This window comes from Nothoprocta perdicaria, unplaced genomic scaffold, assembly GCF_003342845.1.
Source record: "Nothoprocta perdicaria isolate Ctin4 unplaced genomic scaffold, notPer1 scaffold_18, whole genome shotgun sequence".
NCBI classification, from domain to species: Eukaryota; Metazoa; Chordata; class Aves; order Tinamiformes; family Tinamidae; genus Nothoprocta; species Nothoprocta perdicaria.
This window is the reverse complement of record NW_020454982.1, coordinates 2,662,423-2,685,939: the sequence shown is the minus strand read 5'-3', so window position 1 is coordinate 2,685,939 and position 23,517 is coordinate 2,662,423. Positions and strand designations below refer to the sequence as shown.

Below are 23,517 nucleotides of genomic sequence, written 5' to 3'. Positions count from 1 at the left end.
ATCCTAGCGCTTCTGGAACAAACTTCTGAAAATGAACAGTTATGACTAAATTTTGTGTAATGCCGCCTCAAGCTTCCCCCCATTGCCAGTGGACAGCAGAAACACCTCTTCAGCTGTCAGCAGCACTTGCTGTTTGAAATATAAAAATCTTTTAGCTTAAAGCGGGGTGGGGAAGAGGATTGATTTAGTGTTGGGGCTGGCTTCAACAGCACCCACAGGTGGGAAACGGGGCTGAGGAAAGAAGGTAAAAGGACACAAACAACAGTTTCCCTCAGTCAGTACTTAGGTGCTGAATTTTGACCTATGCTGCATCCTAGTTTTTATTCCAAACGAGTCAAATGTTAAGTGTTCAGGCTGCAACATCTCCAGCTAGACCAAGGAAAAGAAGGGTCAGGTCCTTGCTACTTTCTGTAAGAGGGAAAGGTTGAAATTCAGTTTTATCCTTTACCTGAGAAAAGCCAAACACTCATGATGGTCTCGGAGAAAAGAACTTCAAGCGCCAGGACACGCAGGACTAGAACTGAAAATTCTCAGGCCATCTTTTGGAGATACTGCATTGGGAAAGGAAATAAAGCACTGAATGCTTTCAGTAAAGCTGGATGAACATTGTGAATGTCTGGACTTTGGAGATACCTGGCTTGTAGTTCTGATGAATGTTTATGATAAAAGTGGACCTCTGTTAAGGAGGAGGTTGGAGGCTCTTCCTGTGCCCCTTTTCGAGCCTCCACGAACCGCACCGCACCGCGATGCTCTCGTTTGTGCCGCTGGCGCTCTCGCGTACCAGTCTGAATGCGCAGCGCAAGGCTGCGCCTCGGTGCGTGGCAAAGCTCGGCTTGGCCAAAGCAGGCAGTATTTTTATGTTATCCGGATGCTTGAGGGGAACCAAAAAATGAGGGATAAAGTGTCAACAGCGGTGGCTCTGTAGAGGTAGCCGAAGGCGGGCATGCAGACGCTCCCCGTCTCCCTTGTCCTCCGGGAAGGTCTCTGTCAGCAGCACGGGCTGCGCAGCGTCTTGGACACGGGTGGGATGGCGCCTCGTGGTGCCAACAGGAGCTTGGTGGCATCGGATGGAGGAAGGCAGCAAAACAATTTGCATCTGTGCCAGCCGAGAATTACAGGCTTACTCAGGAGTAATATAAGGATCAACTTTTTAATTTGCTCTGTGTTTTTTTTTTTTCTTTTTTTTTTTTCCCTTTCTTTTTCCTGAGGAAAGAGACTTCTAGGCAAACACTTGAGGACATGTAAGAGAATTACAGTTTTAATATTATAGTGCTCATTATTTTAATTAATGGCTGTAAGAAGTTGCTCGAAGACAATTTTTTAAACTTCCTGAAACGATCGTTAATATTTGATGAGAGGAAGAGCACTATCTCCTCAAGTAATGAATTGGTGTGTTATGAAACCCTGTATCTGGCAGGCAGCTTGGGCAAAATGTGCTAATTTCATTGACTCGCACTGCTCCCAAATGACTGTAACCTCCATTCAGAGCTCTGCTTCCAACTTGCTAATTTTTCAGTATTAAGCCACTGCCTACATATGTCTGCTTTCCCTTCTGCCTCGGCCTTTTCTGAAGTGAAAGTTGGGTGGTTTAAAATGCCCCCTAGTTTCAAAAGTTGGATTTTCTTGTTATGCAAATAGTTGAAGGGATTAAGGAGAGGGCTTTGTACAAATGGGGTATACCTGGAAATGAGAATGTGACATGGAGCCAAAAAGCTGAGGCACCCAAATGCAGCAGCAAGGAGCTGTGTGCTGAGGATCAGCTAGAGGCAGCACAACTATCTCCTTGGCTACCTTAATACCTAAGTGCACGTGCTTTGAATATGCAAGTCTTGTGCATGTTGAATCCCTCGGCTGTGTACTGGCTATTGCATTCACGGCCAGGTAAGCTAGGTAGAATAATCCAAATATATGGAGCTATTAAGAATCTGAACTGCATGTTGTACTCGTTCATTTATTTCTTTGTCTGGAGCTGGTTGCTGTCTACAAGACAGCAAAAACAAAAAAATAAAAACAAAACTTGGAAAGACTAGACTCTGCTGCCTCTTTTCACTTTTTTTTTTCTTTCTTTTTCTTTACTTTTCATGATACTTTAGGGAGGTCTCCAGTCTCTAAGTCCTCTGCTGAGCCCTCCAACATCTGCCTCGGAGATTTTATTGGGTAACCTGTCTGTTCACCGCTCCATATTCCCTGTTTCCTGTTGAACCAGCTTCCTCAGCATCCTCTCAGCTCTTCCTCCATTTTCCATAATGAATAATTCATTCTCAGTTACTGAAAATAAATCCATGAAATGAACAAGTGTTTTGTTGGTGGATTAGGCAGTATAGCTGTTTCGCACAGAACCTATAAAGAAACTAAGGGACTAGCTGATGTCAGTGATCACAGGCAGGATGCAGGCAGGGACCTAGGTCATAAAACTTTCTTTACGCACACTTGGCTCAAGTTTACCTTTAGTGTGTGGTGAAGAGAGGGAGAAAAATAAATAAATAAATATACATACATTAGTATGGTGTTAGTTGGCCAAGAGAAATATCTGTGCCCAAAATGGTCAGCCTTAGAAATGGACTGTCGTCCATTGCCTCCTTCAAGCTGATAGCTGAGTACCCAGCATGGAAGACCTTTAGAAGGAATCCCCTTCAGAGAGTGAATCACTTAAGTTGCTTTCAGCGCACAAGTGTGTGCTGTCCAGCAGTAGCTGTTTTGAAAAGAATTTTTCAGGAATTCGTATTTTGTGTTTTCAAAATAAAACTGTTGATTTATTTTCCATTAAAATTCCCAAAGCAAAAAGAAAGAATACTAGCTAATTGCTTTCTTGTTTTAATAGCAAGATCTGCTCATAGAAAATGAGCAAGTAATGCTTATAATGTGTTTAAAAACATGGATTTCAGAATACCTGAATATTGTTGTGAATAATGTGTAGATTGATTTTTAGTAATTGTTTTGGTTGATTTGAACGATTATATTACAGTTGCGTTTTTGTTACTGCCTAGGTCTCAGTGGACACAATTAATAGTGAAGTTGTTTTTCATTTTTTAACAAGAATGTTTTCTAGTCCTCCTGAAAATGTGGGCATTTTTTTCTAATAAATAATTCTCTTTATATTTGATTTTTTTCATCAACAATAATGACCAAATTCTTTGCTTGACTGGAGGGCAACCATTAAACTGTGAATTTGTATCTCAAAACCACAATTCTGAATGAAATTCTAAGCTGGTTTGAACAGGCTTAACTTCATTAACTTCCGAGGTACTAGGTTGGCCTGCCAGCTTGGCGTGGCCTTTGTTATCACTGAAGATATAAACATATATAAGCATAGCAGTAAGCTCCTGACTTTTTTTCTTTTCATTTCTTTTTTTTTTTTTCCTTTCACAAAGCTTTTTTTGAATGTACTGTAAACAAAAGTGGGTTAGATTGTCAATTTAAAATGATGCAATAGCTCCGTATCAGCCAGGTGTGTTATTAAGCAACACAAAGAGTCTTTCTTATTTAAAAGAGTATTTCTTATTTAAATGTCTCGCTAACAAACATTCTTTTAAGACTGTGGCTTTCTCAACATTTTAGGGAGAACTCTTATCCTCATTGATGAGTCAAGAAAAAACAAGGTAAGGCAAAAAAAATCCCTCATCCTTCAGGGAGGACATCTTGCTCTTTTTTTATTTGTCTCCTTTGTTTAAGGGTGGGATTTCTTTCTTTTTAAGAGGAGGAGCAGGATTATTCTATCTCTGTGTTAATCAGTAACTGTGGCTGCAGTTTTTTCTTTGCTTTTGTTGCTGTGTTTATCTCTTGTAATTTGTTCTTTCTGTGCAATAAAAGGCGGATTCAATGTGTTGGGGGGAAAAGGGAGAAGGAGAAATAAAGTCTCCATCTCGCCCTATTCCAATTCCTGTTTAAAACCAAGCCAAATTCATAACTGAATTGTCCCTCAGTACTGAATGTGTTTTGCTCTTCAGGCCCTGGTCCCGCAACTCGCGTAGCTCACTGGGTTGGCCGTGTCGTGGCGGGCCCTGGGTGGCTGGTGCTCCCGTCCCATGGGCGTCACATTCACCAGCTGCAATCGCAGAGCCTGCAGCACTGAGAAAGTTCTAGAAAACGTCTCCCTGTGACAGTGTGGGCGAGACCACAACTGACCGTTTTGGTAACGCCTGAAAAGGCTGTTATGGAAAGATTTCTGATAGAGCAGGCTTAAGACATTTGAAAAGCTTGATAAATTTTAACTAAGCTCTCTGAGAACTAACAGACTGACAGGGTACTTGAACTTAAATATATTTAAACCCCTGGCAGTTCTCTCAGTATCAGTATTTGACATGTTATGTGGGCAATTTTCCCTCTCCTCTTTGTATCACTGCAGTAGGACATGATGAAGTTCATATAACTGTCATTGTAAATAGGTAAGAATTATATGTAATTGCCCATGTTACAAGTTTATAACATAATAGTCTTATTCAAAATTGGTATGAATGGAAATCACTCTGTTGCCTGTAACAGACTTTTGATTGGATCCAACAGAATAAAGAGAGAAAAAAAAGGAGATGAGAAGAAAGAACAAGGCCTGTGAAAAGCAGGTGAGTCCAGGTAGCAGAAGACTCCATTCACTTCAGACCTGAGCAGGATGAACTACTGAAAACCCTCACCTAGCATCCTGCATGAATTCACAACTGAAAAATATTTACTGAGTCTACTTACACAAATGGATTTAAGTCTATGTAATCCATTTACAATCCATTCACATCTCTTGGATAAATTGAGCTCACTGTTGGTATGTTTGTCTCTGCAATCAAACTGTAATCATGTGTAAACTGTGAGCAACTGTATGCAGTTCATATGCAATTACTTACAAACTGGTTTTGTGAAATCCAATTGTATTACCAGCAATGATGAACTTCAGGCTATAATAGTGCAGTGCTCTGTCATAGGCAGCATTTCCCGTTCCTTGAATCACTTGAGCTCCAGATTGGGTGCTGAATTTGGGCTGTCACAGAGTGCAGTGACTGTCTGTGCTGACAAGGGAGCAAGTGAAGTTTTTGGCTGTACTGCTTTATTCTAGAGAGTGTTAAAATGAGTTTATTATTGCCTTATTATTATTATCAATCTGTAAGGTTTTGAACCTTGAACAGTAAGTGAGCATGGCTTTGCAGGTGGTGAGAAATGAAAGATAGCATTAATATACTAGAAAGGGGAATTTGAAAAGAAATGGTGTCTGAGAAGTAAGTCTCAAAAATTTCATGAGGTTGTGAAGCAATACAAGTTTCATTAGTATCCTTTTGAGATGATCTCATTTAGCCTCCATTTCACTGCTTGCACATAACTGCTGAAACTATTATGTCAAATCACTGTAATAATGCTTCTCCAACCCCTAAGTATACAACAATATGATGTGACTTCTTTACCACATTTTTCCTGTGCCTCATAAAAAAGAGCAAAATCACAACCTTAGCTGTATGTCACAAAATCTTAGTTTTCAGTGGCACTTTGTGTGCTGTAGGTCAGGAAGTTGGGAGGAAGAAGTTGAAGTCAACTTCAAGTGGAGTTAACAATGTTAATGGTTTAAAATCATAACCTGTAACAGTGGAGTTAGGGGTGGTCATTGAGGGAAGGAAAAAAGCTGTTTTGACAAATAGCTGAAAAGGATGTAAGGAAATAGATTCTTCAGGAGAAAAAGCTTCCATCAGTGGAAGAGTTCTATAAAGTACTACTTTCATGTCCTAGGAATAATCCGTTCCACCTAGAACAGGAGGAGGAAGAGGAAAAGAAAATGTGCTAAAGTAGGGTCTGAGGAACTACTGATAAATGTTACTTCTGCATGACAAAGAGGGAGCCACATTCGTCATTTTATTGCAGTGTGTAGAAGAAAGTAATTCCTAGTCTAAATTTCCTAATTTGAATAGTAGTTGTTTCTTTCTCTCATAGATACCTAAGTTCATTTGATTCTTCCCCCAAAATGTGTATGATCTGTCTTCAAGGGAAAATGTCGTGAGGACAGTGGTCTGTTGCTAAGGGGAAAAATGTCAAGGTGAAACCTGGCCATACATCATCTCTAAACGCTGAGGCGCAAGGATTTAAAGGGGGAAGGTATTTATCATGTGATATTGTTCTATTACAATGACTCTATATTCCTGTTGTGCCGGGTGATTGATGTTTGCGGTGTGTAATCATTCTTTTAGCACGTTGGGTGTCAGGCGCCCGCTGTAGCGGTGTTAAACAGCTGCATTCAGATTGACTGCTACAAACGGCTGTGTTTATTTCGGTCTGTCTCCAAACAGCCCGTCGTGACAGCGCCAGCACGTGCGCTCAGTATTTTTTCATTAGCAGATACAAGAATGCTAGATTATCTGTCACCCTACTAAGCAACCTTCCTAAAAGCTTGTAATAAAGATTGTGTGATGATGTGGATAGGTAACTTGTGTGGAAGATGGAAAATCCCGTACGGGAGCTGGGTGGAGTGTTCGGGAGCACATGTGTGCCCAGGCTGCTGCAAGGAGCTGAGCTGTAGCCCTGTCCCTTCCCCAAGGGAAAGCCGTGGGACCGTTTGGGTCTCAGGGTTGCATTAGTAGGGTGATATGCAATACGTGCAGCGACACTTACTGTCATGGGCCTGCGCTGATGTGTTTCACTGGCTTTTTGAGTTGAACAGGCTTATGTCTAGCTCATCAGAAGAGACTGTAGACCTAGACTGGAGATTTAGAGTTGTCTTAATCTCCCAGCTGCACTGGGAACACTGTAGCTCCCAGGAGCTAGTTTCAGGTTAGGTCAGCTACTAGTCAACGTATGTACATTCTCATTGATGTTCGTGATGATCATAATGTAAGTAACACGCAGAAAAAATAATTAGTTTTCCTTCATTATGAAGTAGAAGAAACGGAATTGGAGGAGGAAAACTTGTGTTAACCTTATTTGTTAAAAGACAGACTGTTTGTGACCTGATGAAGTGATCATGGTTTGTGCAAGTGAATGCATTTATTCCTGTCTTTGAGTGCTTGTGGCAGTCACAACTAGCCAAAGATTTGTGTGCAGAATAGAGTGGATTTTTGACATGTATTCACTGGCACCCATGTTTTTGAAAACGAAACGTTTGTTTCAAGTGAGAATCATTTTACACTTTAATGATTAACCATTCATGTTAAATAATCAATAATGTTTTAACTTTTGATACACAAATATTTTCATAAATATAGTAGAGTCAAGTTATTGACCCTTTTGGGATATCTGTTAAATAAATCAGCTGCCTCACACTTGTCTGTTAGCAAGTTCTTTACAAAATAAGAGGAGGTTTCCAAGGGAACTATACCCTGGTACCTGAAAACTCTCCTCTTAGCGGGAAGTAGGAGAGAAGATGAAATTGTTCTTTGCCTTTTTTTTGTCTGTAGTTGTTCAAGTAAGGGCCAACTTCATTTTTGTCATTGTTTTTTAAAAAAAAAATCTGCTGACAACCATTTCATTCTGTTACAAAGTGACCTTGCTAGGGAGGGCTTTGAAATGCATCAAAATAGCATTTCTGTCATGCTTTAGAGATACTGCTCTTAAAAATATGATTGCAGTGTAGATAATAATAGGAAAATGATTTGAGTCTTTGTTTTTGCAAAGGTATGTCTTAACTATTATTCTGCCCTTTTCCATCAAGAACTCATTCAGAAGTAGAATGCAGAATTGATTGTTCTGGAAACAAGGTTAGTTTGTTTTATTTCAGCAGCATATTTAGGCAGCTATGTTGTTATGACTTCCTTAACAGATGTTTCTTTTGTCCATTCAAAGGAAGGAGATGATGAATTTAGGTTAGCGTTTTGCATGGGGTGCCTCTTTTTTGAAATATCGTCTTTTATTCCTTTAAAGTTGTTGGAAGGCACTTGAAAACACTTAACCTACCTTCTAATTTGTACTTGGGTTGTAATACAGATGCAGTAACAATAACTTTTGGGCTTTCTGCCTAGATCAAAAGTGCCATATGTATAAAACTCAAAATGAAAATCCTGTATAAACTCACCGAGGTCTTGGATTTGTTCAAAAGAATTTGGTGTGTTCTTTTTACCACTTAACTCTTTTCCCAACTAAGAATCATTTGCCCATGATGCTCTTGCTTTTTGAGGGATCAAGCTTCCTCTGTTGCTCTGTAAGCACAGGACCTAAATTGGCATAAATTCTAGATTACTCTGGATTACATGCGGTCTCACAGGATTGACCTAGTGACCAAAGGGTGCCATTTGGTTTATAGTGTGTGTGTGTGTAGTGAAGTTTCATCTTCATTCCACATTCTAGCAATCGCTTGACCTCTCAGTCTATGGAATCAAGCAAACATGTAACTGGGCATCTTTGGGTTTAGGACTGATTGTCACATCTGTGAATCATAGTCCTGGATCCTGGACAGCCGCTTCTGGCAACAGGCCACACTTTAAGGAGATTAAGAAATAATGAGATATATCACTTTATTCTGGTGCATCTTTCAAAGCAGTTTTGGATGCAAATTCACATTCTTGTTTTTCTCCTGAAGATTTCTCCAGAAGGTTTGGTGTTTGAAAACAAATGAGACTCTGGCCTTTGGGTCAAGCTGAAGATTTCAGTTAGATACATAACAGCTTCGTATTTTTCATCTCTTTTTTTTTTTTATTGTCTCATGCAGAGATGTTGAGCTTCTAACTTTCTGAAAGAAGAATATTCCTGTGCTATTGTTTGCTTCCCTATATCTTTGGACAACAGATTTTCAGTCCCACTGGGCTGGCACCAATTGCAAGAATATGTTACTCACACTTATTTTTTGTTCTACCACATGCTCTCTCAGGAATTTTCAAGCCTGCAAGACTATGAAACTATAAAAATGAAAAAGATTGGAAGTTTGGGGCTGTAGCTAACATTTTTTTGCAGCTAATGTTCTCTGGAAGTCACGCACAATCAGGTTTCAGACAGTGCTCAAGTGTATCTAGGATCAAAATTATATCATGGACTCCTTTCTTGGCTGTTACAGTTCCAGGGCTGGGAGAAGACCCATCTTTTCCTCATGCAGACATCCATAGATATTGACTGATGTGAGATTTCATTTAAATCACACCCTGGAAGAACGTAATTTTTCACACAAACTAAAATTTTGTCCATTGGTGAATTACAGTTTTAGTGGTTGCTCTAAGAACATCAGACTGACTTCTTGTTGCTCTTGCAAAAACTGTCTGAGTGCACCCATATATGTCCTTTCTGGATTGTTACACCAGAAGTCAAAAGAAATGTGAGGAGGAGTAAGTTTGATTTTCTTTTTTTTTCTTTTGGGGGGTGGCGGGGAGTGGATTTCGTTTGGTGTTTCAGGCTGTAGTTTTTAAACCTGGAGTTCTTTCTAAATGGCAGGACAGAAGTCGTTATGACTTTGATTGAAATGGAGGTTTGCACACAAAGGAACAAACTGTGTTCAAGTCTTGGGTATTTACATGGAGAAGGATAGAGGTCCTCTCTACACTGGTTGCAGTGTTTTATTTTATTTAGATACCCTTTCTTTTTCCTCTCTCAGGCATGCACACATGTTGTTTTCAGGAGGAAAAAAAAATATGTTTGATTAATAGTTCAGTAAACCAATGGTTTCCAAGAAGAAAGTTTTCGTTGTGGTGATTTGAATATAAAAACCAAACCCAATTTTGATTTGAGCGTTGCATCCTCATAAGTGAGAACCAATTCATGTAATGGATAAACATCCCAATTTTTGCAAAACTGCTGATAAAGTAGATTCTGCACAATTTGATAAGTACGTGAGCTAACCAGAACAGCTTGGATTAGTGAAAACAGTTTGTCAGCATGCTAGTATCTAGTGCCTTGTCTTTCTAGGCATAGATTTTGAGCAGAACTATTTGTCTTGTGCTTTGTGGTCTGAGTAGAGTAATGCCTGTTTTTGTGCATCTGATAGGAACTCCTTGAACATTGTTGTAACTTTTGGGGGGAGGGAAATCTTCAGAGTCTCTAATGATATCTTCAATAGCCAATAATTAATTTTTTGGAGTGAAAATCATTGTAATGGAATTGACCTTTACTTGTAACCATAGGTTCGATCACTTCCATCTGTCAAAATCTCTTTGCAGGTTTTTAATTAATGGTGAAAAATGTTTGCTCCCCATGTCAAGGAGATGCTGAGAATCCGGGATACCTGGACATTTCATAATGTTCTGGCATTACCAAAAAAACCTCTCTGAGATGAAGATAGATTTCCTGGGGCAAAATCTAGAAAGTAGTAGAGCCTTTAACTTCTCCCAGTTGATCTTGGAGCCAGAAAATAATGAAAAATCATCAATCATGCTCAGCAGGGTAGGAACTTATGAATCCAGCTTTCCAAAGAGAAGTTTTGCAGCAATATGTCCACCTTCTCCCAGACAGCTGTGAATTACTTATATGAAAATGGTTTATTCTTTTTCTGCCATTCACATCAGAAAACTGCCACTGTTAGCAGGCCCGTAAGTGGACTGCTGCCACAGAATTGTAGTTAGAGCTATCATCTCCAATATTAAATTGCACAGATCCTTCCTGTATCTTGTCCTTCAAGCAATGCTATTTTATTTATTTATTTTAGAGGGAAGGCAAGAACTCGGGAACAACTCGGGTCCCCTGCCTTGGGCAGCAGCGTGCTGAGCAGCGAGCAGGCTGAGTCTTCCCGTGCCTTGAGCTCCCTGCTCACACGCCGCAGCTCCAGGGAGGATGGGCGCAGTGAAGCAGGAGCGCGTTGCAGTGCGCTCAGGCCTGCCTCTTTTCACTGTGCCCTTGAAAACTGAGAGAAACAATTTGTTTCTAAATTCCTTACCTATGGCAGGTCACTTCCATGGAGGTGAGAGAGGGAATTTCACCGTGTTACCTGCAGGGTTTTGTTTTTGGTTATCAACATTAAGTGGTAAATGCGATCGTTCTTGCTTATGCTTTTGTGCCTGCTGAGCAGGTCATAGGGCTTATTGCTGTTTTAGCATCCATTGCCACTACTCAGGTTTTTGTGGTATTCCATTATCCTTGTATTTAAGCCAGGACTACTTAGCCTTGCCCAGCTGCTTACATACAGTAGTTGAGTAAGTGTTACTCCGGGTGCCATCTTCACATTCCCAAGTTCTCTAACGGGAATGAGGCTGAACCTTCCGCAGCAGCTTGGCCATCCTTGGAGACAACTATGGCCAGATGTACTGGACCTTCTCGCCACGTGAAGACAGGGCACTTACAGAGCAGTCAGCTTGCAGCTTGGTGGCCTCACTTTTTTTTTCCCATTCTGTCTGCTAATATCATCTGTTCTCAACTTCAGGCCCATTACAGTAGGCTGAGGCATTGCAGCTAAAAGGTGCCTGTGCGCCACATTTGTACCACAGCTCCCGAAAGCCAAGCTGATGGTGTAATAAGACAGTGAGGAGGGTTTAGTTCAGACTCAATTTTAGTTATTGAGCAAATAGCAGCGATGCTGCCAGCCTTCATTACACTGCAGAGACAGATGGTCTGGACTGAGAGACCAGCAATTAATGTACAATGTGTTCTTTGCTGGCACTTAGCACAAAGGGGTATTTTGTGTGTATAAACTGTTTTATTCTTCAAGCTTGTTTTGTTTTGTGACACTAGTGTCTGTATGGAGCTGAAGGAAAAGAACTCCAGGTAGGCACTGAAGGAAAGAGCAGTTCTCTTTCTTACAGCTTTCATTCAACATCGCAACGATTGAATTATCGTTCTTGATTTTGAAATATTCCTTATTATCATAGTCAAATCTCCCTGATGTATCTTTTGCATTCTAATATTCCCATTAAATTGTAAAACCTAGAATTCCCATCAGACAAAAAAAAAAACCCCAAAACCTCCTTTCTTGCACAACAAATGGAAATTTAAGATATCTTAGTGACTGTATGAATTTAATCCAGATGCTTGCTTGGATGAAAATCTGTTGAGTCTTGTACTCTAATGATCAACTGAGAACCTTCAATCATTCCGTAAATACAAGCTAACATTAAATGAGACAGATATGCAACTCAAAGGCCTGCTGGTGTCCTTGACTTGGGGCAAAATCGCCTGCATTTGAGTTTGCCTTTAACCTTTTGATCTTGAGCCCTTTCCTGCTCAGTGATTTTTTTTTTTTTTTTTTTTCTTTTTTTTTTTTTTTTTGGTGCTGAGTTGCAGATTAATTTCAGTGTTTAAAACATGTGATCTACTTTGTCTAAATGAGTTAGGACTCTATCGGAGCGGCTTATTCAGCAAAAGCAAGGCAAGATGCCTAACTTAAGGGTTTCCATTCCATTCCTTTGGTCAAATGGGACTTATTTCTCTCTGTGAATCAACATGCTAAGCTTGATTAGAGCAGATGTAATGGAAGTATCCAGCCTGGGAATGTTAGTAGGCTGGTTGGTAAAATTTCAGACCACCAACATGGAATGTTTTGCTAATGTACCAGTGGTAACATGGAATGAGGCAGTAGGGATGCGAGTGTTAAATTGCCCTTTTTCCCCAAATTTTATGAACTTTCCACTCAATCTTGCTGGGTAATGAAAAAATGAGAATTTCATATTGATTTTACTCAGTGGAACCTGTTTGTCCAGCTCTCTTCCTTTGCCCTTATTTAGGAGGTTACTTGCAGTTACTGTTTGTTATTACTTAGATTAATTATTGATGATATTCGGTTCCTTATTGTGTTACCCAAGCATTACCTGAAAAAAAAATCAAAACAGAAGCTGGCTTAGTGATTTCATACTTGCATTCAAACTCTGCAGTGCCAATGGCTCTTCTTTTGCCTACGGCCATCAGCAAAGAACAACTTCTGTCCAGATTATCTGGGTAAATGAGAATCACTTTCTCATTACAGAGTAATTTACTGTGCTGGAATCTCTGAATGCTCTATTTTAGTATCACTGCTTTTTGTAGTAGCTGGCAGGAGCATTATTTCAGCTGTTGCTACGTGGAGTGTTTCCCTCATTGATAAAGGCAGGAATTTCATGTTAGAAGTGGAGCTCAGCCCTGTACCCTGATATGCTGCAGCTCAAAAGTAATGTGAAGTACAAGGATGAGCAATAGGACCATGAGTGGAAGAGAGCAAATGGATACAGAACCTACACATTCTTGTCATAATCTTAAAGCATCCAAGATGAAAAATTGTTTTAAAATTCCTAATATTTGGCATCTAATTTCTGTATGATTTTTTTGGGGGGGAGTCATTTGCACTTTTGATAACATTATCAATTTCAATTGACTTTTAATCAAAGCTCACAAAATATCATCAGAATGTCTGTCTACTTCTTAGAAGAAAAATGCTTCTTACACAGAATATTTAATTGTGTTCAAGTAGAACTTTGAAGAACACTGTTTACTGTGTGCTCTTGCTGAACAAAGCCTTAATGCAAACTCATACTTCTCCCAGAAGGTTAGAAAGACTTAGGTGAAAACAATATTGAAACTTTTTTCACACAAGGAAAGACAATTTTTACATTAAAAGCCCAGACCAAGTGCTTCACAAGTAAGTAGGCTTTTTAAAGCTACATTTTAGATGGCAGTATGAACATTGGACAAGCATTTGTGACTGGGGTAGCAAGAGGCTTGTGCTTCAGCTGGAAGCTACCGAGTTGTAGTAAGCAGAGATTGAGTAACCTGACAAGACTATATTCCTACCAATGCAATGTAAAGCAAAGCTAACTTTTGGAGACCACCACTTGCCTCTTTTCCTTGGCATCCTGAGTGCAGCCAAACCTATGTGGCAGGCAGTGAGTGTACTGTACTCTCAGTGGGGAAGGAGTGTAACTTTCTGGGATCAGATGGCCCTCTCTCTTAAGTGGGGTGCTAACGTACCTAGTGTGAGATTGAACTCCTATAAGCCATTAACAAAGCAGTTGCTTTAGTCTGGTTTTGGTACATGGGGTTTAGAGGTAATGATTGCCACAACTTTCTTTGAAAATAAGGAAAGCAGAGAGTGAAGGAATTAATCCAGGCCCTGCGTGCAGTAGGACAGAGTAGGCACAAGGAAGAGAGCAGCTCCAGGACCCTATCTCTGCTGGATGTGGTTCCTCTAGTTGACTGTGATACCTATCAAAAAATAGGTGCTGAGGAGGAAATCTGGGCTGTGGCTCCTGATCGCCTGATGCGGAGCAGTGTGGCAGTGCCCTGTGTTGCCAGCTGTAATGCAATGACCATATACAGACAACGGTTTCAAAATCCATATGTGAAATACTTACTGAGCTATTTGGAAAGCTGCGAGGCATTTTGTCAGCAGCAGAAGCCATCTCAAAACAATCTCCTGTAGTAATTTCTACTGATTTCACTGCTAACTGCTTCCAGTGATGATTCGATCTTTTTTTTTGACTTTTTTCAACTTTTTTTTTAAGAATACATGAAATGCATAAAAGCAGATTGAAATTTAGTTGCTTTGAACAAAATTTTTTTGGTAGAGAAGTTGATCAAATTTTGCCTAACAATATAGTGATTTTTGACGTTTGTAACTTTTTTCAAACTTGTATGATTTTTACAAGTTTGGCTACTTCATAGCAGTTGAAATATATAAATGTATATATAGATATATATTCTATCCAGAGTATCTTGAAATACCTGATCATTAACAAGATGGAGAGAATGTCAAACATAATTTAGTGATCTCTGAATCTCAGAGTGCACTGATGCTTACAACAATACGAGTCTTTTAATTTCTATGGCATTTCAAATAAGGTAACTCTGCAAATTTATTGCAAGATGTAACACACAATTGTTAAAACATCATCAAACTGATTGCTTTATTTGATTTAAAATGTCATATTCAATACGATGATTTTCACTCGTTAACATTAAACTTGGGGAACCATATGTTAAAACAATCTTGTCTACTGAGTGAGTGCACCCAGTTAAATAATCAGAAAAAAATGGAGACTTCCTACTAAACATTTTTATCTCCGTTTTTAAAATCCTCTAAAATTCATTAGGACAAACCTAATCCTGCAAATGGTAAATCATTCTATTTATAGATTGCACAGCATTTTGATATTAAAATGCATAAAATCTGCCAATAGTTCAGAAATGAGGCATCAGCAAAGAGGATTATTGGTCTACCTAAATAATAATACAACCATTAAGAGGATAACATTTTCCAATTGCAATTACATGCCTTAATTTTAAAGAAGCTATCATTTACAATAATTTGGCAGATTCAGTCCATATTTCTTTCACAAATTTATTTCTTCATTATGCCTCAAAACAAATTTATGGTGCATTTATATTGGTGAAGATAATTTGCTTAGTTTATTGTGAATGGAAATCAGTAATTACATACAATCTCATTTTCTACAGACATAAAGTTAATTCATGGTAGTAATTTTACACAGAGTATTAGCCCGTGTTACTTACGATTAAATTTGTTACTGTGGCAAACACTCTGTTGCAGTGTAATTTCCTTGGACTTGGTAAAAAGGAAATACTGACCTAGTAAATAACAGTTAAGGCATTGATTTTGTGATAATTTGGGGTGATTCTGAAGGTTTATTAATGTTTATGGGAAAAATCCTTGTCTAGCCCTCAAATCAAAACTTCTTTTGCAAGCAGAGAAGGGAAGAGCCTGTGAGAGGGAAGAGAAGCCTGGCAGGGTATATGGCAAAGCAGATGCTGGAAGTAGGTTTTTGAGCTGTGTGATGAAAGCAGAGGATTCAGTTCTCCAAGGAATTTGAATGGGATCCCTCGCTTTAGAGATAGAAATGGACAAAGCCAAGTAAGATGTTTGGAGACAGCAACTGTGTGCTATCACCCAAGGCAATTTCTTGTTAGGACAGGTCTTTTCAATCATGTGGTTGTGTATCTAGATGTTTTGTGACCAGTGTTACAGAAAGTGTATTAAAAATGGAGGCATCTTTTGTTCTGCTCAGTTGATGGGCATTTGACTCGAGGAACGTGTGCTGTGGTTGAGCACAGGCCTGCATGTGTGGACTCGGGGTGTGCATGGGCTCCTTGCCTTCCTCGCCTTGCTCTAGTTCTTTGATGGAGGGTCACGTTAAATCTTTGGGCATCCTTCCTTTTCCACCTGCTCCATGTGACAGAAATGTCCATGTCAAAACTAGTCTTCTGAGTGGGCAGAGTTGGACCCCACCTTCTATAGCTGCTCACAGGCCTCCTTTTAATTAGGCAGAGGAGTTGCTCTCAAAGAGCAGCTTGGTTCTTTTCTCTGAGATGAATGTGTTAATGCTCTTCCTATAACTCAAGGATTCAAACCCATCCTAAATGTATGAACAGCAAGACAAAAGGAACATATTACAACAGAATTGGTGAAAAAAAATTATTAATACACATCGAGAAAATATTTAAAATCAAAATTCATTTAAAAAGCTTGTGTCTGGCTTTCTTATAATACCTTTATTCTTAGGTGAACAGGAGTGGGGTGGTGAATAAGGAGAACTGTTATTTCAGAGGTGCTAAGATCTTGTGGAAGTAGGAGATGTAATAACAAATTCATTAATATTCATACAAATGGTAGAAGTAGTTCATGGGAGCAGTGCAGATATTTCGGAAGTATATCATAAAGATATTTGTTTAAGGGTATATTATGTATGCACTGTAAAGCATCTTAGAGGATAATGAATTTAAAACCAGAGGACAGTTACCTGCCTTAGCTTGCATTGTCTCAGTTAATCAAGACGTTTTGTCCCTTATTCTTTTCTTTACCAAGAAAATGGGGGATTATTTAGGTGAAGTTTGTGCTTGTAATTGTTAAACACCAGGTGAATTCCAGTGCGAGACCAAATTTGAGATCTGAAAAGTCAGTGAATGGTGGTGAAACACTTTCAGTTGGGAGTCTGCTGCTCGTGTAAGTTACTGCCCGCTGCCCCATGGAGGGCAGTGCATACGATGAAAATTCCTATTATGGAACAGGGTTTGCAAAAATTTAATTCAGATAGACCACATAGCAGACTAAAATATAAAATAGAAATAATTTCTGAAAAAGATGAGTTCTAACTTTAGCTTAAAAAGAGATCTACTTTCTCACTTTGAGTAGAGTCTTCTCTTTCCCTCTCATTTTTTCTGCATTGTGTATTAAAAGGTTTTAAGGCAGAGACAATCTTATGGGTTCGTGCTGTTCCCATCTGAATCATTGATTTTGATTAGAATGTCTAAGTGCTCTTAAAGTTCTTAAAAACTTTAAATCATATCCAAATATGTACACCGTCTAGCACAAGCAGCCCTAATATAGGCAAAATTCTGCTATGGCAGCAGAAATAAATATTACTAGTAACCAGCTGCTTTATAACCTTGTATTTGAGCACAGCATAAAACTGAATAAAAGAAATATGTCCTTGGATCAGTTGCTGACTTTTTCTATAAAATACTGAATTGAATTACCCTCATCAGCGTATGGTACTTCAGTGTGCTGTGGCGTTGTCTGTCTTCAGACTTTCTCCTTCTGCATGGAATTTGTCACTTTGTAAGCATAGCACAAATACTCAAGGAAAAAATTCTTTAAATAAATTGTCTCCTGGATGAATTGCCTGAGATTTTAAACCTGAAAATTAAAATAATGAATTTCTAGATTAGTAGAATCAAAGAAACTGGTGCTGTTGCTGCTGCTGCTGTTTTTCCTCAGAAGCTTTGTCTTGTAAGGGTTTGTGCATTTATGGAAAGAACTGCAGAACAGTATCCTGAGATATTTTTCAGTTTTGGATCCCTGATGAGTTCTGTATCTTTCCAGTGGGAAAGAATTTCACAGTACTCTGCTTTATTTTTAGGGAAATATTGAGGTGGAAAATGTCAGTCTGTTTCTTAAATCTTCACAGTCAGCGGCCTTTTTATTCTGACTTCTGTATTCTAACAGATTCAGAGCTCTTAAGACATGAGGTTGCCGTTTGAAAGCAATTTTGTATATAAATGTCCGTGTTTGTGTGTATACGTACACACACCTTTTTTAAAAAATTTTTTTTTCAGAAGGTGCATAGAGAGTAAGGTAAATCAGAACATCTCAAGGGGAAGATGAAAGTAACTAGAGATGTGACGTGTCATTCCAGAGTAACTTTTTTGGTTGAAGAAATACTTTTCAAAATTAACTCAGAAGTGAATATTACTTTGAAGAAAGACTATGTGGATTTTGAAATGATGCAGTAGAGCATCAAAACAGTTACAATAATGGGTTGCAATTATATGGACTTTGAGAGCTACCTGCCGCTAATAATGTAGATCTTTCAAATACTGTGAGTTATTTTTAACAATTACAGAATAGACGACTTATAACTGAAAAGTAGCTCAAGAGAAACAAATGAGACATTTTCCACCTCTGCAGTGATAAAAAGATTTAATACACTAACGTATTCATTTCACCTTTTGGAAAAAAGTGTGGAAAACTATAGAATATCAAATGAATTGAAATTAAATTTTCAAGCTATTAACTTTAAAAGTGGAATCATGACATAAAACTCATTTCCTCTTGCTTCTCAATTTCAAATAGGCACTGTAATTGTTATTAATTTTTTTTTTTCTCTCCTTTCTTTAGGAAATGTTTGGAATGAGCAGACCGCAATTTGTCTGGGAATGTGAGTTAAAACAACTTCTTGTATTGCTAATTCTACTGCTGTTGTAAAAACAGCTGCCACCTTCTGATGTTATTCTAATTTCTTTGGATTGTAGGAGACTGGAAATAATTCACTCAACCGTTACTGGGTTGATTGCAAAGTTATTGAACTTGCTGGAGTTTTCTCATCTAGTTCACGTCCTTGTTGTCTGTTGAGGCGAGTCTCATTTGTGAGCAATGGGCTGTGCTGCTGTAGGACCTGCTCACCTTAGTGATGGAGCGATGTGCTAAGCAATGAACAGTCAGAGCAAATGGATGGGTTGTGTCCAGAGAGTTTCCAACCAAACACTTAAAATGCATAACTTTGCCGGAGTTAAATACATCTTACAGAAAATACTAGGACAGATTGTTAGAGAAATCCTTGTTAAAAATTACTAGGTACACAGAAGCACATCTGTCTCCAGAAGGCCATGACCCATGCAAATGGTTGAAGACCGAGTGAAAACCTGGGAGAAACATCACTTACGCTGGTTCTCTTCTTATCTACTTTTTAGATGCTTCAGTCTAGCTGGATCTTTGCTTTGACTTAACGTGTTACTGTGTTCTTATGTTACTGTCTTTGAAAGATACTCTGTAATGAAAGTATTCACAGAGGTGATGTTTTGATGTAGAGAATGGGGAGAGTTGCAGGAAAAAGTCATTTCTTTTTGTTCAGAGAGCAGCTGTGTACCAGGAGAACAGCTTCAGCTCCAGGTAGGTGGAAGTCTTGCTGCCTCAGTCTCTTCAGCTTTCAGTAGATCATTGATTGCTCCCAAATGTTCTAAAAGCAGTTCTGTATGGGAGCCTTGTGCATTGCAATGTGGTAGTTTGCTTACTAATATTTTACACATTATGCTTGCTAGCAAAGTTAGTAACAAATAGGAACTTTTTGCTGTAGTGTTTGAGAAAGATGGATGTACAAGAAGAGTATGTACAGACCGTAGTCCCAGGCCCATTTACCAAGGAGCCAGTGCACAGAAAGTGTGTTTGTTGTTGCTAGAGCCACTTGCTTGCTCTAATGTATAACTGTTCCATGCATTTACAGAAGGCGAGAACCTGATTTCCCCCATACTTTATTGAGATTTAGAATTTTTGTGGGAGGTTATGAACCAACAATTCCCCATGCAGGAGGTAGATGTATGTTTAGATCTGTGGTAGCTGCATGGCTCAACCTCAGATGCTTCGGGTATGTTTGTGTGGCTCATTGCATCATCTTGTAGGTACCCAAGCCAGCCCTCATTGAGCTAAGGCACAGGAACTATTTCGGCTCTTATAGAAAGAGGATTTGGAAAAGCTAGAGGTATATAAATGTTGGACTTGAACTTAGGTCCCCCAAATCCTGCCTTCTAACTCTAGTCCCTTGTTGAGAATGCAAGCTTACCTGAAAAGCGCTGTAGAATTGGAGATATATGTGTTTGTATATACATATGTATATAACTGACTTTCCTGCTCTGAACCTGCCTACACACTTTATATGACCTGTGCAGATTTTCTGCAAATCACAGGCTGATTTTAAAATCTTTCTGTAAAATGGAAAATAATTCTTCTGAAAAAAAAGTAACAGAACATGATTTTTGTTTTCAGTTTAAGGCTAAAAATGTGATTGTGGTGGTGAACTTTACAGCTTGCATATTCCAGGCTAGAATTAGTAAATTAATTATGATTAGTAAGCTAATAAATGAGTAAACTCTTACAGTCAAAATAACTAGAGGTTAAAAGATAGTGGCCAGCTTTATGTCAGGCATCTCTTTAGGAATCTGTGAAGTAATTGGAACGATAACTTTAGTCTGATTTGGGGGTCTCTATGGTCGTAATAAAAATACTCATCAACTGATTAGGCATAATGGTTTCTAAAATTAGCAGAATGTTATCCATATTATACTGTTTTCTGCCCACTGTTGCTGCAGTTTTCTCAGGTTAGTTTAACAACCTTGTCATGAAGCCTTTAACTTCACCCTAGTTAAGTGTTCCAGTGAAACCAGATTGACTCTCCTGTGGCTGACGTGGTGCTTAAGCTTCCTGATTTCTACATAGAATATAAAAATGATTCCAAATTATGACTAAGATGGACCCTTATCCTTCAGTTTTATTCTGCAAACAACCTTTACTGAATTTTTTAGAACCTTTACTTAATCTAAAAAAAATGAAGATTTATATTCTTTCCTCGCTAATGTAAAAAGGCAATATATATAAAATATAAGTTCTCTAAATGGTGAGCAGAAATGCAGCTCATATGTTAGAACTTCATTTGCTGACAAGCTTTACAGGCGTGCGGATCAAAAGTCACGGTCCCTTTTCCTCCAGGGGACAAATTTCAGTGCCATCTCATGCCCTAATAGGAGTGAATTTTGCTAGTCTCAGCTCACTTCCTAGTAACTCTGGTCCATATTAGATATTACAATAAAAAAAGAGGGACAAATTGACAGCATCTGATAGTGAGAGATTGTGGAATTGAATTAGTTCCTCAGTCAGGATTGAGGTCGTTGCTAGGACAATGTTGCAAAATGATTTTATTCCAGGGCCTTTCACAGTAGCAGTATCTGGAGCCAAGAAGTCCCCGTGGTTCACATTAAACTGTGTCAGAGAATCCTAACATGTCAGAGACATGTAATACGAAAGTTGTAGAGCGGAAAGGTTCATCGGTAATGGATATTAAATGTACAAAAGCTTGTTTTCAGAATGGCATAAACTTAACTTAATCTGGAAGATTAATGTTTGTGGTTGACAGTATTGTGGTTTGGGACAGTGACGACATCGGAGCCCTTCTCATACCTTTGTTGCTTATAGATACCTGGGATAACCATGATCTGGGATGACAGTTTGGACTGTGGATATTTCACTCTGCCCCTTTCTTTCCATTGGTTTTAGGTTAGGAATACAATGAGAAGATGCACGTAGGGTACTGTACCATACAAGATAAGGTAGGAACCTCCTCTGCTTTTAGAAGTTGAAAATGCAAACCAAATAAATGTTAACTAACCAGCTTTGAGTCTCAGATTTTTTTTCCTGAAACCTGTTCGCATTTAAAGTTAATAATTTTATACAGAGAGATCAAGATGGACTATAGCCTTTATGAAGGCCATTACAAGTTGTTTTACGTAAATAGCTCCCAGTGATTTGTAACTTGAGAAGAGTTTATATCAATCAACAATCTTGATTTAAAGCTTCCTGCCCTCGTTCATGCCTTCAGTAACTTGGATACTGTAGTGAAACTCTTCTTGTGTAATTACCTGCTCAGTTAATTGCAGGCAACTAATTTTGATACAAACCTAAAAATTCTCACTGTTCTCAGAACACAAAATCCCAGGCTCCTGTTATTTGAATTCCCTTCTGTCCACTTATATCAAGGCAATAATGTGGTCTAGGATTTAGTTCCAAGCCTTGTTCTTTTAATCTCCTTTCCAAGCATGCAGAGAAAGAAGCACTGGCGAGTGTTTAATTATCTCGTGCAGCAGGAGCAGCTCCGCAGGCCGCCCTTGGCGAGCGGCCGCCGGGTCATTTGCCGCATGTCAGCGATCCGGGGATTCTCCATGTGCTCCCTGACCCACTTGTGGAGACTCTGCCATGCCGATCCGGGAGGAGGCTGCCCTCGCAGGGAGGGTTCTCTGCAACAAGGTGACAACAACATCACTAAAACATAATCTGAAAAGAGGGAGTGCTGCTTGCTCACGTTTTTTGGCTGTGCCACTTTGGCGACCTGCACAATTACAACAACTAGGAGAGAAACTTGGTAGCATCCACTCAGCAGAACTGAAACACTCTGACCTGGAGGGCTTTTTTGCTGTATCTGACCTTTGTTAAACTGGTTTCAGCTAATCTCTTTGGGATGTTATCAAGTGAAGTGTCCATGCTGCACTTTGTATTTTTAATATTAAAATGTAAGTGCTTTTGCAATGGGAAATACCAGTCCCCTGGCTGATACTGTGCTGCTGGTAAAATTCATTTACTTCAAGTCAAAATGTGCACTGCTAAGTATTCATTCAGTTTTACCCTTCTGTTACTGTAGTTACTGGTGGAGGGCAGCTCTGTCTCAGCTAGTATATATATGCTTACAAAAAAGGCAGAAGAAAGCTAGTTTCTTGGGGGAGTGGGAAGAAACCCAGGTAATTTAAGTTGCATCAATGAATGAGGAAAGGGAGATGAAATTCTTGTTTTGATTTTAAAGCTAAAAGATAAAAGTTGAAAAGATAAGAATAAGTTTCAAATGAGCAGAATAGTTACGGAGATGCTGAATTAATCAGTGTCAAAAATTAAAACATGATTGTGATGCCGCACCGCAGAGTCATTAGAATATGTGGGATGGATGTGAATAAAAATGCTGAAGTTTACTCATATTCTAGGTGTCATCATTTTTGGCTGAAATAGAGCTTATAGTATGTATGTATGTAATTTAAATGCCATAGATATGTGATAATTCACAAGAAAATTAAGGCACTTACAATGAGAGGACTGTTTTATCCATGTGGTGATGAGCACTGACCCCAAGCCCAGGCATCAAATCAATCCAGCAGCCTCACAACTTCATTTGTATTTGTGCTGGTTTCCTAATCACAGTCCCTGGGGAGCTCTGCTATGGGACACATCATTGTCACTTCTGCAGTAAATCCAGACATTTTGCAGCAGCTTTTCTATAGGTAAGACTTGCACTGTGCTTTTTTTTTTTTTTTTTAATTTTTGTTCTTCGCTTGACAGATATTTGTGACAGGTTAGCAACGATTTTGACTGCATGTTCCATTTTCACTGCATACTGAGGCAATTTGCTATCAGTGCGCTTTGTTATTTCCTCTGCTTTGTCTTTCTGACCTGCAAGGTGCTCCATGGCAGCAGTTATTCTTTGAATACAAACATTTTTGAGAGCTCTGCAGGCTGTCGCTGCAGGTTTGTAGTTCTAATCTGTAACAACTAGATTTCTGTTTAAGCGCCCATTTTTGGCTGCAGGCCAAGTTATTGGTTAACACTCAGGTTCTACTGACTGCATAATATCATTGTGAAGCCTCCAAATGATGAGGGCTGGATGAACTCAAGATAACTGGAGTATTTTGCAC

At 39.0% G+C, this 23,517-nt stretch overlaps 1 long non-coding RNA gene across 1 annotated transcript; it reads left to right on the top strand.

The window, feature by feature from the left end:
- Nucleotides 1-4,509: 4,509 nt before the first annotated feature.
- LOC112945052 lies at nt 4,510-18,975 on the top strand. Its single transcript, XR_003248935.1, has 3 exons — nt 4,510-4,559; nt 18,416-18,455; nt 18,550-18,975. It is a non-coding gene; the product is annotated as an uncharacterized LOC112945052 (long non-coding RNA).
- Nucleotides 18,976-23,517: the final 4,542 nt, after the last annotated feature.